This window comes from Ctenopharyngodon idella, chromosome 22 (genome assembly GCF_019924925.1).
Source record: "Ctenopharyngodon idella isolate HZGC_01 chromosome 22, HZGC01, whole genome shotgun sequence".
In the NCBI taxonomy this organism is placed as follows: Eukaryota; Metazoa; Chordata; class Actinopteri; order Cypriniformes; family Xenocyprididae; genus Ctenopharyngodon; species Ctenopharyngodon idella.
In genome coordinates, this window is record NC_067241.1 from 29,031,277 (window position 1) to 29,047,889 (window position 16,613).

The 16,613-nt window shown below is 36.6% G+C and overlaps 2 long non-coding RNA genes across 2 annotated transcripts; both read left to right on the top strand.

Moving 5' to 3' along the window:
- The first annotated feature begins 323 nt into the window (after positions 1 to 323).
- Positions 324 to 2,198, top strand: LOC127505199 (uncharacterized). The gene is made up of 3 exons (XR_007927637.1): positions 324 to 761; positions 935 to 1,997; positions 2,078 to 2,198. It is a non-coding gene; the product is annotated as an uncharacterized LOC127505199 (long non-coding RNA).
- Positions 2,199 to 7,042: 4,844 nt separating this feature from the next.
- LOC127505195 (uncharacterized) lies at positions 7,043 to 11,573 on the top strand. The gene is made up of 4 exons (XR_007927631.1): positions 7,043 to 8,991; positions 10,342 to 10,584; positions 10,894 to 11,056; positions 11,250 to 11,573. It is a non-coding gene; the product is annotated as an uncharacterized LOC127505195 (long non-coding RNA).
- Positions 11,574 to 16,613: the final 5,040 nt, after the last annotated feature.

Genomic DNA, 16,613 nt, shown 5'->3' on the forward strand with positions numbered 1-16,613 from the left:
TAATAGCCATTGTAACAGAAAACTTACTTAACCTGTACCACTTTTGAGCCTATGTTTCTGTAGCACAACTAAATTCCTTGTCACTTAAACTTTTCCTAGTGCCAACAAGTTTCCTACCTTTTGGGGATGGAGAAATGGTGAACCCCACTGCTGAGGATGGAAGCTCTGAAGCCATTATATTGCAGCAGCCTTTCAAATACTTTGGACGCATATACAATCAAATCTTTGTAAGCATTATTTTTTTTTTCCCCATTGAGGTTTTTTCAAAATTCTCCATAACATACTTTTGGAAAATGTGTTCCTAAATTTTAGGTGAACAACAATGGCCATCTAACGTTTACTGAGCCACTGCCTGCCTACAACCCCAATCTGGATTCCAGAAGAGACATCATTGCTTCTCTTTGGACTCATCTTGACAATAGACATGGAGGAACTATCTCCTATAGAGAGGATACAAGCAGTGCTGTACTGGCACAAGTCACTGCAGCTGTTAATCAAAACTTCCCTAGCATACCTTTTGCTGCTACTTCAGCTTTTGTCGCTACCTGGGACAGTGTGCCTTACTATAATGGTGGAGGGGTAAGATCTAATCATTGTTTATCAATGAATTAGTGTTTTCCTGTGAGGGGTAAAAGTTTTTAATGATGTCCGTTGGTATTTTGAAGTTGGTTACTTTCCAGGTGGTTTTAGTCTCCAGTGTCCATCGCTCTTTCACCCTGATCAACTATGGAGACATTGCAGAAACAGAACAAATTTGGCTGGTAAGTAGAGACAGGTCCTTGTAGTTTACAAATGAGATGAATGACAAGGAATTGCCCTTGCCTCACTTCATATCTTACATAACTGGTCATTTTTGTAACATTACAAGCAAAAGACAGTTATATCTGGAACAGATTGAGGACCTAAACACGATTCATTTACTGTACTTCTACAGGCTGGTTACAACACGGTGGACTCTGTCAGTTCTTTCACAATTCCAGTTACCAGTGCCCCAGAACTCTCATCCAGCAGCAATATCAATGTGAATGGTCACTGGTCCTTCCATGTTGATGGCTCACCAAACTGTGCGTCTCAATAATTGTCTTATTGTTTGCAATAAATGCCATTGTAACAGGAAACTTACTTTACCTGTACCATTTTAATGTTTCTGTAGCACAACTAAAGAATTCATTCTCACTTTTCCTTTTCATAGTGCCAGCTAATTTCTTGCCTTCCGGCAATGGAGAAATAGTAAACTGCATATCTGATGTTGGAAGCTCGGAAGCCATTGCTTTGCAGCAGCCTTTCAAATACTTTGAACACACATACAGTCAGATCTTTGTAAGCATTTATTTTATTTATTTATTTTTTTTTCCAAAGATATCTGTGAGAATTCTTTACTTCTGAAGACTCTGTGAAATTCAAATTACTTTTAATGGGTTTTAAGAGGATAAGTCTTGGTTAGTCAAATATATGTCCTTTAAAACACACTTTTTTTCTTTTTCTTTTTTTTCTTCCTTTTTTTTTTTTTTTTTTTAATTTTAGGTAAACAACAATGGCCATCTAACATTTTCAGAGCCACTGTCCACCTACACCCCCCTTGTGAATTCTGGAAGAGACATTATTGCTCCTCTTTGGACTCACCTTGACAATAGACGTGGAGGAACTATCTCCTATAGAGAGGATACAAGCAGTGCTATACTGGCACAAGTCTCTGCAGTTATTAATCAAAACTTCCCTAACCTTCCTCTTCCTTTTAACACTACATCAGCCTTTGTGGCTACCTGGGACAGTGTCCCGTACTCCTCTGGTGAAGGGGTAAGACCAAATTTTTAATTGACCATACTCTATCAATATTGATTATGGAGTTCTGTGTATTTTTCTTTGAAATTTTCTGAATGCTGTCTATTGGTGTTTTGAAGGTGGTTACTTTTCAAGTTGTTTTAGTGTCCAATGTTGACCACTCCTTCATCCTGTTCAACTATGGAATCATTGCAGAAACAAGACAACATTGGCTAGTAAGACTGAAAGTGTTGTTACATCTTAAAAGAGATTCAGTTTACAAATTGCCAACTTACATGCCTTTTTTAAAATTCAGGCTCACTACGGCACAGTGGACTCTGCACACTCATCTTCTATTTCCTTACTGACGGCTTCTGAATTGTCATCCAACAGTAATGTCAATGTGAATGGTCGCTGGGTTTTTCATGTTTATGATGGTAATGTAATTTTTCTTTCATTTTTTATCTATATTTTCGCACAGTACTTATTTTCATGTTGATAATGGAAATTAATAAAGATAACAGAGGGCATAAATACACAAGTAAACGGAAGACACAGGTGATCATAATGAGTATCCAAGGAAACAAACTAGCAATGAGAACAAAAGATCAGGAACTAAAACACAGGAAAACAAAAACACACAAATTAATAATAATAATAATAATAATACATTTTATTTATAATGCACTTTTCTTACACCCAAACCGCTACAACAAAAACAGACAAAAGAAAAACACTAAGCAACAAGGATAAAAGAGCTGGTTATAAGTTTACATGTAGGCTGATGAAGAGAAGGAGTGTTAGCAGAACGCAGAGAACATGATGGAGCATATGGACTGATAAGATCACAAAGACACACTGGTGCCATCCCATGTAATGCTTTGTATGTTAAAATGAGAATTTTAAAATAATTTCTAGCATGATTGGAAAGTGCAACTGTGAGAGCACTGGTGTAATGTGTTTGTGTGGAGAAGTGTGGGTAAGCAAACAAACAGCATAAAGGAGAAATAGTCGAAGTCGGGCAATATTTCTGAGATGATAGAAGGCGATTGTTGAGATATTTTATATGTGCATCAAATGCTAACTGAGGATCAAAGGTAACACCAAGATTTCATACCAGTGATGTGGGAAGTACCATGTTGGAATAGACAACCAAGCTAATTTAATCAACCTTCTGAGTAGCCACCATTGTACCAATCAGCATAAGCGCAGTTCAGTTTCAGGAAAAAGAGGGTGACGTCCATATGACCATTTCAATGCACTTTTTGTGCTTAAGCCCTAGATTTTTATTTTATTTTATTTTATTTTATTTATTTATTTTTCGCAGGTCATAATTTCTGGCGTGTAAATTGGCCATTTTATCATAATACAATCTGACATTGATTCACTTAGCCAGTGATACGATACCTCAAGATGTGCAGTATTAAGATTGGATTAGATTCAGGCACCTATGATTAATAATAATAATTATTATTCAGATATTACATACCTATTTTACACAATCACAAATGCAACTAAAATATTGCATGAATGTTTAAATGAACGTTCTGAAAATTGCATATGTGTATTTTCTGTTAGAGTGTTAGTCTCAATATGAAAAAGAATGTATGGTTACATTGGTTTCCTGACCACCTGGCAGTCACTCATAAACATGATCATCTTGATCCTGTGTGTAAACCCTACTACTGGGGGACCACAGAGTTTGCTGTAATTAATTGTAAGTTAACTACTTGTGGCAAGTAATGTAAGAAATTCTGTTTACCATCTAGGTATGTTATAGATATGTTTTGTAGTATGGAATACATGATTTGTTCATTACACATGCATTCTGGTGGATAGAGTCTCTCAGTATTATAAGAATGATATGATGGTTTCACAGCATTTTGCTTGTATAAACAATTGAGGTGTATTAAATGCTAGTACTAAAATGCTTCTCAAAGTTGCAGTTTGGTTGGTTGCAGTTGGAATTTTTTGGTTGTCAAAATATGTTGACCATCATTTTTCTTTTCATGCTAGATATAGTTTCTAAATGCATTTTTAAAATCCCCACAGCAACCAACATTTTAAACAGGTTTCCTGGATTTGGTAGCTTACCAGAGCACTTGACTTTTTTTACCTTATCTGCTATGATATTTTTTTTACTTTCCCTATCTTTTTATATAGTTTGTGATACGTTAGGCTGCACTGGAAATGAGGTTTGCCGTTTTAGAAAAGACTATGGCTGTGGTTGCTTGGAAGGACAAAGACCTAATCCTGAAACCTTTGGTAGGTTTTACAACATTTGCTGTAGTAGATATACTACACTGCAAATAATCTGAATCAACTGCAGATGGTAATACAGGATAATATGAGTAATACAACAAGTGACACTGGATCTCTTTTCTGCTTAGATGCCATGGAGGTCTGTTACAGCAGCACTGGCATCATGTCTCTATCCCGTTGTCAGCTCTTTGAATCAGATTTTCCACTTGAGGTCCTGCACCTAAATGATCCCAACTGCACAGGGACTCCTGAAAATGGCAGAGTTGTGTTTCATTTTGACAATGAAGCCCACCTATGTGGTACCACTCTATCGGTAATACTTGGTTCATTACCTTTTTCTCACAAGTGCTACTATTGATGATGTATTTTAATCTATAAATATCTGTGACAATTAGTAAACTGACTTGAAATTGATATTTGTTAATGTCTTCACAGAATAATGACACTCACTTCATCTACCAAAACTTCATTCATTCTAACTTGCCATTGGGTCTTATTACAAGAGAGAGATGGATGAACATTGCATTTTCTTGTGCGTACCCTCTGATCCAGACCCTCTCTATGCCCATGGACATTAAAGCTGAACAGAGGTAGGAATTGAATATAACGTTTAGAAACTGTGATTTTGATATTGTACCATATTTTTTTCTACAACATACAACCCTGCAATATTTGGGGAGTTATTTGTTTGTTTGTTTGTTTTATACACTGTACAGCACTGTAACCAATGGCTCATGGAGAATGCAACTATATTTCAAATGAAAAATGTAAAAAAAATAAAATAAAAAAAAAAGCCAGACATAAGGAATCTTTCAAATAGAAAAAAAGAGTTATTAGTGAACATATACATTTATTAATTTAGCAGATACTGTACCAGTGGCTTTGGATTAAAATATATATATATACACAGGTGCTGGTCATATAATTAGAATATCGTGAACAAGTTCATTTTTTTATTGTAAATTATTTTAAAAAATGAAACTTTCATATATTCTAGATTCCCTACATGTAAAGTAAAACATTTCAAAAGTTTTTTTTTTTTTTATTATTTGTTGATTAGAGCGTACAGCTAATGAAAGTCCAAAATCCAGTATCTCAAAATATTAGAATATTTACATTTGAGTTTCATTAAATGACCATCCCTACAGTATAAATTCCGGGTATCTTTTGTTCTTTGAAACCACACTAATGGGGAAGACTGCTGACTTGGCAATGGTCCAGGAGACAATCATTGACACCCTCCACAAAGAGAGTAAGTCACAGAAGGTCATTACTGAATGGGGTGGCTGTTTACAGAGTGATGTATCAAAGCATATTAAATGCAAAGTTGACTGGAAGGAAGAAATTGGGTAGGCAAAGGTGCACAAGCAACAGGGATGACCGCAAGCTTGAGAATACTGTCAAGTAAAGCCGATTCAAACACTTGGGAGAGCTTCACAATGAGTAGAATGAAGCTGGAGTCAGCGCATCAAGAGTCACCACACTCAGACATCTTCAGGAAAAGGACTACCAAGCCACTTCTGAACCAGAGACAACGTCAGAAGCATCTTACCTGGGCTAAGGAGAAAAAGAACTGGACAGTGAACAGTGGTCGAAAATCCTCTTTTCAGATAAAAGTAAATTTTGCATTTCACGTTGAAATCATGGTCCCAGAGTCTGAAGGAAGACTGGAGAGGCACAGAATCCAAGCTGCTTGAAGTCTAGTGTGAAGTTTCTGAAGTCAGTAATGATTTGGGGGGGGCATGACGTCTGCTGGTGTTGGTCCATTGTGTTTTATCAAGTGCAAAGTCAATGCAGCCATCTTCCAGGAGATTTTGGAGCACTTTATGCTTCCATCTGCTGACAAGCTTTATGGAGATGCTGATTTCCTTTTCCAGCAGGACTTTAGCATCTGCCCACAGTGCAAAAACCACTTCCAAGTGGTTTGCTGACCATGATATTACTGTGCTTTATTGGCCAGCCAATATGCCTGACCTGAATCTATGGGATATTTTCAAGAGAAAGATGAGAAACAGTCGATCCAACAATATACAGATGATCTGAAGGCTCAATAGTGCCTCAGCAGTGCCACAGGCTGATCACTTCCATGCCACACTTCACTGATGCAGTAATTTGTGCTAGGAGCAAGTCATTTGCTGTAATATGTCCTGCCGATCAAGTATTGAGTGCACAAAAGAACATACTTTAAAGAACTTGAACTTTTCTGTTTTGCAAATCCATTTTTTGATTGATCTTAGGAAATATTCTAATATTTTGAAATACTGGATTTTGGACTTTCATGAGCTGTACGCTCTAATCATCAAAATTTAAAAAAAAAACTTTTGAAATGTTTTACTTTACATGTGGGGAATTTAGAATATATGAAAGTTTCATTTTTAAAAATAATTTATAATAAAAAAATGAACTTTTTGATGATATTCTAATTATATGACCAGCACCTGTATATGTTAGTGTGTGTGTGTGTGTGTGTGTGTGTGTGTGTATGTATGTATGTATGTATGTATATTATATATATATATATATATCCAAACCCAGAACCAGAACTAAGGAATCTTTCAAATAGGAAAAAAATAAAAAAATAAAAAAAATGTTATTTGTAAACGTATACATTTATTAATTTAGCAGATACATTTATACAAAGTAGCCTTAAAATGAGAAACATTGTAACAAGTAATTTATCATAACATCTAACAGAATTTGCAGTACACAATGAGCAAAGGGCAGTGTGGCCCAGCAGAAAGAATTTTTGAGTATGCACATTTTATATGTAGGTATGTCCAGGTAAAAAAATTTTTTTGTTGTTGTTGTTGTATTTTTTTTTTTGTATTTTACTGGAGTAATATTTCATCAAGGTATCTGTACTTTAATCAGTACACTAAATCAGGTATTTAAACTGGGGTATGCTAACCCCATTTCCTTGAGAAGGGGAATGAGACACTGCATCATGGAGTTGACGCTATGGGAATGCTCCTCATGAGCTGGTGTCTGAAGCACATGTGCTACACGCCAATCTTGACTGGTTATTGCAGTCAGGTGATGTCACAGGTGCCCTGGCAAGGTATATAAGGGTGGCTAGAAAGAACATGATCAACTTCATATGGTCTGAAGGAAGATGTACACGCATGCCGGAAATATGGCAACATGGCGCAGTGTCTTGCTCCCCTTCTCAGGGAACCAGGGTTAACTACGTAACCCAGACTTCCCTTTTGAAGTGGAACTTAACACTGTATTACGGAGTTGATGCTATGGGAAAAAACTCTTCTGAGGACCAAAAAACTCAGCCACTGAACCTCTAGGAAAGCGCTTCACTCAGTAACGGCTCTCCTAGGAAGCTAGTTGACATACAATTGTCCAACTATTACCTCCAGGATGAACCGAAGAGGCTACCGAGAAAGCAGTGCACCATAGCGCTCTCATAGTACTCTCTACCAAGTAGCTCTTGTCAGATGATGGTTGCCCATTCCTACTGTTCCAGCGAACAAAAGAGAGTGGGTCACTAACTGTGATAAAGTCCACTTTTATACTCTGTTCCAATACTCCATGCTAACCAGAAATCATGTTAACAGTCCTGTTAACACTATGTCCACACTATCACCTCCAGATAGACGGGAGGGGTGACAAATGAAGGACAGTGACACACAAGCAGAGCAGATGCTCCCTCACTCAGATCCTTTAATAGGTTGGCTTGATACGCATGCAACACCTATATGGTGTGCAGAGCTCCGCTGGCCTGACCTGCCATCACATAAGCCTCGCCACTGAGCCTAGATGCCATCTGGCATGGCTTCGATGGCAAGGCTGGAGCCTTCCACTAGGTCACCACACCAAGAATGAGATATCTCACAAGCAAATCTTCGAACTGGGGCATCCCCACATAGCCATGTTCAGCAAGCCCCTTTAAATTAGTTTAAAAAAAGTTGATTTATTTCACTAATTCCATTCAAAAAGTGAAACTTGTATATTATATTCATTCATTACACACAGACTGATATATTTCAAATGTTTATTTATTTTAATTTTGATGATTATAACTGACAACTAAGGAAAATCCCAAATTCAGTATCTCAGAAAATTAGAATATTGTGAAAAGGTTCAATATTGAAGACACCTGGTGCCACACTCTAATCAGCTAATTAACTCAAAACACCTGCAAAGGCCTTAAATGGTCTCTCAGTCTAGTTCTGTAGGCTACACAATCATGGGGAAGACTGCTGACTTGACAGTTGTCCAAAAGACGACCATTGACACCTTGCACAAGGAGGGCAAGACACAAAAGGTCATTGCAAAAAAGGCTGGCTGTTCACAGAGCTCTGTGTCCAAGCACATTAATAGAGAGGCGAAGGGAAGGAAAAGATATGGTAGAAAAAAAAGTGTAGAAGCAATATGGATAACTGCACCTTGGAGAGGATTGTGAAACAAAACCAAAATACAAGTTTCACTTTTTGAATGGAATTAGTGAAATAAATCAACTTTTTGATGATATTCTAATTATATGACCAGCACCTGTAGCTGTTCACTACAGGGGTGTAAACACGAGGCGAGAATGGTTTATCCCAAAGACTCATTATGGAGATCAGGGAGGAAGGGAAGGTACACCAGACGCCTGGCTCCCATCCCCTTGAAAAGAGCCAGGTGGGAGGGCTGATCAAGTGTGCTCTGCTCTGAGACATATAACATACAGATCATGTGAATCTCCTGCTGTTATATATCTCTGACATAGCATGACACATCTCATAAATGCTTTGCTAGACATGATTTTCTCCTAGCTTCCTGAAGACAAAGAAAACAGATGATGTTCTGTCTAGGCACCCTTATATACCCTGCCAGTGCACCTGTGATGTCACCTGACTGTGGTAGCCAATCAAGATTGCCGTGTAGCACACGTGCTTCAGATACTGACTCATGATCATCATGATCATCATCAACTCCATGGCACGGCGTTGAGTTTCACTTTGAAAGAGAATTGAGGTATTATTTTGAGACAATTTTTCAATAAAAGTAAACATAAAATAAGTACAATTTGATAATTTTCATGATTTTATGAAGCTCCAATAATGTTGCTGGTAACAGAGGGCAGTAATAAGAATACATTTCTTAACCCTTTAAGACCGGATGGAGCGCCCGTGCTCCCATTTGCGTGTCTCTGTTTAAGAGCCAATAAAAACTGAACCCATATAGGTAGCACAAAAATTCTTTTTGCATACAAAACCAGAGACTTTACTCGTTCAGATGAAGCCTCCCACATGGTCCTGTTCCGTTGTTTTCACCCTCTAATGAGTCTGAGTAATATGCATTTACAACAAAAACAGCACAGCCGCTAACTGAATACAAATATGTAGATTTCACGTGCTCATAACTTCATGAAAAATGCACAGATCATGGAAAATGGCACATCATTATTTAAAGCAGATTCTCGATTAAAATGAACCCAAAATCAACATAATATATTGCGTTGATCACAAGATATTACTCACGGAATGATGTAACATACTTGGCTAAAAACATGTCTCTCATCTTTCCGGTATGCAGTGTGTATCCAGTGTTCCCTGAACCATCCATGTTCGTTTTCCAATGTGGAATAACACAAAATAGATATCATTTTAAAGCTCAGCTTTTTAATGCATCTAATCATTTTGAAAAACTCCCAACGAGTGCTGAGAAGTGCCTCTAAACCGGAGTTTACCGCCCGTGGGCACCATCTGGCTGCGAAAAAATGAATAACACTTTATTCAACTATACTTTATGCTATTACCACAAAACTTGAACCAGATGCAGCTCACATATAGGAGAGCATCACCAAAAAGAATTTTTCTCCGATCTTATTGCCTTCCTGAGTTATTCCATGTCAAATAAAAAAAAAGAAAAATACTATAGATATTTTTTGTCTTTTATCAGCGGTTTCTCAGCATGAAAATGTCCAAATGTAATTTTATATTTTCTAAAATTGTAATTTATATTTTTCTATATTTAAAAAGTGTTCTATCAAATGATACCTACCTTTTGACTCTCCTTGCTACAGTTTTGGAGTTATGAGTCTTTACTTTTGTGTATGTTGCTCAGAAAAAAAAAAAAAAGCCTTTAGGTCTTAAAGGGTTAATGTGGTCTATTCTAAATGTTTTATATTGGTAACCAAATCAGTTAGGAACCAGAATAATTTTGTGGAATTAAATTCTTTGTGCATCCCAACCATACTGTAGTGTTTGGTGCTAATTTTTTATGTGTTGGTCATGCCCATTGCTGCTTATTCCTTTTTAACATTTTTTTCCCCATTGTGTACTGAAGAAAGAGCTAATGTAACTTTTACATTGTGCCCCACAGTGTGGTAAGCATAGACCTTCCTGGCCAGGGCACATACCAGATCCGCATGATTCCTTACCATGATGCACAGTTTACTAGCCCATATGAGGGGGATGTGGAAATGCAGGTGAACCAGCAGATGTACGTGGCGGTTGAGGTGGAAGGAGTGGATAGAAGTCAGATTGCAACAATTCTGGACAACTGCTGGGCGACACCAGTTAATGATAGTGAATATAAAATTCGCTGGAATCTGATCATTAGAGAGTGAGTAACTGACTTTAAGTTTTCATGGTTAACTGACTGCATTTATTGCTGTCTCAAATAGGGAAAATGGTAAAATAATTTGAGAAGTGAGTTGTAAGTACATCTGGGTAATTCCATATGTGTAGTGTTATTTCCACGGGAATCACATTTTCAAGAAATTAATTCTCATGCACAGCTGACAGAAAACTAAGAAAAATATTCTGCTTAGAAAATTCTGCTTGCTACTTTGGATTAATCTTGTGGTTTTTGGAGCACTAAGCATTATAGACTTGTGAAATGGCTTATACAACTCATTTCCTCTTTTTCTAGATGTCCCAATCCTGAGGATGGAACAGTGGAAGTTTTACAGAATGGCATTGACACAACAAGCCATTTCTCCTTCAGGATGTTCACATTCACAGGAGCTTCTGATCACATTTTTTTGCACTGTCAGGTTCACCTCTGCCTGGTACAGAGTGGCAGATGTGCACAGGTATCATATTCATAGGATTTTTTAATGATCCACCCCTTGCATTGCTTTGACAGTAACCTCCAAGCAAATTAGAAATGTTATAATGCGGTTGTTTTTGGAATCTCTCTGAAAGAAAACAATGATTTTTTTTTTATTTATTATTATTATTTTTTTAAATGCATTGTAAGTAATGTTCAATGTCTGTCATCCTCAGTCATGCAACCCTGGACATAGACGCAGAAGGCGCAGATCTTTGGACTTCCATCACTCTGCAGCGATCAGCATGGGTCTATAAGAGAGCTAGATTAATAAACCTGCTGGATGAACAATGAATGCTGTCAGAAAGAAATCATTTTGTTTTTATAGAGGGTGTTATTTTAAACAGGGTGTTATTCAAAACAAAAAACATTTTTGAGGGTGGGGCTTTTGTGACTGCATGCTGGACTAAAAAAAATATTAAATTTGAAAGAAAATTTGTTTTTCTTTTTACAGTGTTCATGAAGTAATATTACATAAATAAAACTGTTTAATCCTAAAACGGCTATTTGTATTATAATTAATTTTTATATCATGCATTTGTGAATTCTTTGAGCATTTGAGAGCTAACTTTTGCTTTGTGGGAGATGAATGAATCACTATTGCAATGCAACTCTACTCACGTAGTAAGAATAGAACGTGTAATTTTACCTTAATTTATTTCTTAATGTAATTACTCCAGCTGTGCATTCTGATTCATGAGAAAACCATAGTGACTTACCCCGTTGTAAAATGTAAACTCCAACATTTAGCATACTCTTTAATAGAGTAAGCTTCTTTTACAAAACAGAAATCAGGGCAGATCCATCAGAAATATAAAATTGTTTATCAATGAATAGCTACATTTTCATCTATCAGAGATTATACAAAAGGCATGTTATTTTTTGTGTTTAGTATTGTCCTGGGTAATATATTTTACATAAAATATGTTTACATATAGTCCACAAGACAAAAAAAAAAAAATAGCTGAATTTATTAAAATATCCCCGTTCAAAAGTTTGGGAACCATTGGTTCTTAATACTGTGTGTGGTTACCTGGATGATCTACAACTGTTTTTTTTTTTTTTTTTTTTTTTTATGGTTGTTCGTGAGTCACTTGTTTGTTCTGAGCAGTTAAACTGAGCACTGTTCTTCAGAAAAATCCTCCAGGTCCTGCAAATTCTTCAGTTTTCCACCATCTTTTGCATATTTGAACCCTTTCCAGCAGTGACTGTATGATTTTGGGATCCATCTTTTCACACTGAGGACAACTGAGGGACTCAAACACAACTATTAAAAAAGGTTCAAACATTCACTAATGCTCCAGAAGGAAACACAATGCATTAAGACCCGGGGGGTGAAAACATTTTGAATTTGAAGATCAAGGTAAATTCTATTTAATTTGTCTTCCGAAAACTTGCGTAAGTATCTTCTGTTGCTTCCAGCGGTCAGTACTAAATGAAAAAAAAAAAAAAAGATATTTCAACAAAATAAGAAAAATTTGGACGACATAATCCTGTTCAAAAATTTTCACATAAGTTTGCATGATTCCCAACACAAAACTTCTTAAACCTAAAACTTCTTAAGACCTCTGAGTTACCTCTGGAACACAGGACTGAAATCCACTCTAAAATCCACAGAGACTGCCTTTACAGATCAAAATGCATCAGATGATTCCAAAACAATGCTAAACAGACTAATCAAATGTCAAATAATCAAATATCATTTCGTTGCATAATTCTACATAATGTCTGCAATGCACACTTTTGAGTATCGTTTAATCACTCATTGTTTATGTCCTTTTGATAACTATTTATAGTTCAAAGAATACCTGTGGTATGAATCAAATCTGTGTAAAATGTATCATATTCGTATTATAGAAATAATGTTTAAATTATCCCCTGCTACAGCAGGCAAGTTAAGAGACCATGTGACTAATAAGATAACAATTGTAATTTATGTGAGAGGAGAAGAAACAGTCACACCCTTGAACCAAAGACATACTTGGTCAGAACTCTTTCAAAGGGTTGGACAAACATCTGAGTTTAAAAACTCTGGATTCAAACAAAGTATTAGGAGAAGGATGTGCATAGCACTGGTAAAATGGGTTAGAGCCTAAAACAACATCATGCAAGCCATCTAACTACTCTCGTCTCATTTAATTTTCCTTCTTTTACTTAGGTTCTTTTCTTTTCCATTGAGAGTCTTGTTTTCCAAGTTAAGTTTTTGCATAAAGCCGCAGTCCACAACTCTATAGTTGTTGCTTCAAACTTCAACTTCAAACTGCAGAGACTTTGCTTCTATTCATTGCCAACACACCATTTGATTGGCTGCCCAAGACGTCACTCCAGATGCGAAAAGCCCTCCAGCGAATCAACGAACCTGGAAAATCCTTTTTCAGCAAGGAAGCCACAGAAGGGAATCCCCATCAAAGACACAAACAAAAAAATCAAGTAACGCCTCCAAACTGGTGCACTGATATAAAATTTAATAACCCCGTCTAAGAAACGATAGCGTCCCAAAGATGAAGAAGACAGACAGAAGACAGGATTTATAAAATATAAACAAGGTTTTACTTACTAGAAGGCAGGCAGATGTAGTGATTTTACTTTCACCCATCCAAGGACACCAAGTAAAATACTCAACTCTGAACTTAACTTTATTTCTAGAGCACTTTCAAAAACCACAATGGGTACCAAAGTGCTGTACATGAAAATAGCAAAAACAAACAAATACATACAACCAAAAATACATACAGTTAGCACATAACACATTATTAAAAGCTAAGGAAAATAAATACATTTTTAACACCCTCTGAAATGACCCTAGAGTAGGAGATGTTTTTTTTTTTTTCAAAAATAGCGAATGGTAATCACATCACTGCTGACGTGGTGATTTTTGGAACACACGTCACTTAAGGTGTGCTTATGAGTACATCAGATGACCCCTTCCCCCTTCTCCTAGTTCAGGTCACCAGTCAAGGTCTTTTACCTTGGCAGTATGAGAACAGTCCCAACAGGAGGCTGTTCAATAATTTAGAGTTGATGTAAAGTGAATGGAGTTGGTCAGTTGACTTATCTGAAAGATACTAACTTGTAGAACCTCGTCTGTATTATCAGCACAAGGAAGACACAAGTGTAATAAAATAAATTTTATTAACAAAAGATAAAGAAGAATATCTAACACAACTACTAAATGAATACCATGAATGATAACGGAATGAAGTGCATAAGATACATTAAATATAAGTGATTAAGTTGGGTGTGGCTATGGAAGAGTTACATTATCTTATGGAAAGATAAGCTGTTGTTTCTCTGAAAATAATAAGGTGAAGAACCTTATTATGCATCAAACAAATAAATGAAAGATTATTTGTTATTAACAGACATCAGCTACATTACATCTAATATGAATTAGGAAATCATATACTGATAATATACAACAATGCCAAGGTCTCTGGCAAGAGGTTTGGTTAAGTGATATATATGTTCAACGTGGTTGAGTCCGATTATGGTGACGTCTTCCACTGATTGAGCTGGGTGACAATGCAGTGGGGAAAGGAGTCAGAATCTATTTCAACAGCCTTGAACACAAAGATCAGTGGGATACTGATCTCCTGGAGCACCAAAGGGTCCTAAAATCTGGAACACACAGATGAGGCCCTGATGTAGGTGCAGAAGGTCCTTAACAATCTAGAACACGTAGACGAAGGTACTTTGAAGTGAAAGTTTACTCTCCTGAGCTTAATCTTGTTGAAAGTGTCTCTGTGTGTTTTCTGCCTCTCTGGGCCAGACGCTCAGAACTTGGTCAATCTGTTTTTGTCTCTCTGTAGTTGTTAAGTCAAGTCAGGTCAAGTCATCTTCATTTATATAGCGCTTTTCACAATACCGATTATTTCAAAACAGCTTCACAGTGATAATAGGACAATTAATGGACAGAGATTGTTTTGGCTTTACAGCAGCTCTAGGAAAAAGTTATTATCAAGGTAAAGTAGGTTTTTGATTGAATAACTTCCGTTGTAAAAAATAATTATTAACTTAGGGGCTGCTTAAATTACACCTTTTTAACTGAAAACAGAAGACTTTTAATGCGTTCTTTCCATTCATTTACGTGTTTAGGCTATAGGTTTGCGCGAGTTTGAATGTGTATGTGCACAGATGTTTAGACTTTTTTTACAAAGTGACATTGCCAAATTACTTGTCTGGCCCGCAAAATACAGAAAAATTAGTCGTTTCTGCGGATCTATGCGAACTGGAATCATTTTGATAAAGTTTTATCTATACAGGGAAAGGAAAGGGAAGGAGGCCTTCACAAGGGGATAGTTTAGTTGACACCTCAGGGCTGCGTTTTCATCGTTTCTAGATGCAGGTTCTTCATCTCATCTGTATACGGCCTGGATCTGGCAGACTACAGCAAACCTCGGGATAAACAGAGAGAGACTAATATTAGCGTAGACGCCATTCTTCTTATGACGTAGCGAGTACATCAGGTGTTATGGGAAGTGTTCCCAGTTCCGGCTGACCTAATTTATGCAGCCTTACAATTTACATGATTTGAATTATAGAAGAAGATAATGTGTTATGTGTATGTCAGGTTAAAGAGATGTGGTTTTAGTCTAGATTTAAACAGACAAAGTGTGTCTGCTTCCCGAACAATGCTAGGAAGACTGTTCCAAAGATTAGGTGGTAAAAAGGAAAAGGATCTACTGCCTGCAGTTGATTTTGATATTCTTGCTATTATTTACTGGCCTGAATTCTGAGCTCGCAATAGACGTGAAGGACTATAATGCGTTAAGAGCTCGCTCAGCTACTGGGGAGCTAAACCATTTAGTGCTTTGTGTGATGATTCCCCTGGAGTCGAACGTGGGGAGAACCCATCTGCAGTATTTAATTAACATAAGCATGTACAAAATAAACAAAGACTTGACTAATCATAACATAACGTGACATGAATTGACTTGACATAAATCTCACCAAACAGCAGATTACAGGGAACAAAGCTAGACAAGATAACAATGAAACCACAGTTGCCAACTCTTGCGAGACAAATAAGCAACCGCAGCTTCAAAAACAAGCCCAATATTATTATATTATTATCATAAATATTATTTATTATCAATTATTTATTATCAATAAATGAGCCTGCAACATATTAAACTAAAACCACTCAGAGTTTGAAAAGCAAAAACACATGTTATTTTACACAAATCATCAAATTACAACAAAGCAGGAGGGTACGCACTATATCCTCCGATCAGCTGTGAACAGAATAGGTTTGGAGATGGAAAAGAAAAAGTGACGTGAAGGCCAATTATGGTAACCTATAGTTGGAATTTGTCCGCATTTAACCCATCCAAGTTAGTGCACACACATTAGGAGCAGTGAGTAGTGAACACACACACATTGCAAATCGTCAAAAAGACAAGCACTTGTAATATAGCCACATATTTATAATAAAATAAATTAGAACCATGCCTACTGTTAGTATTTTATATACAGGTGCTGGTCATATAATTAGAATATCATCAAAAAGTTCATTTTTTTATTATAAATTATTTTTAAAA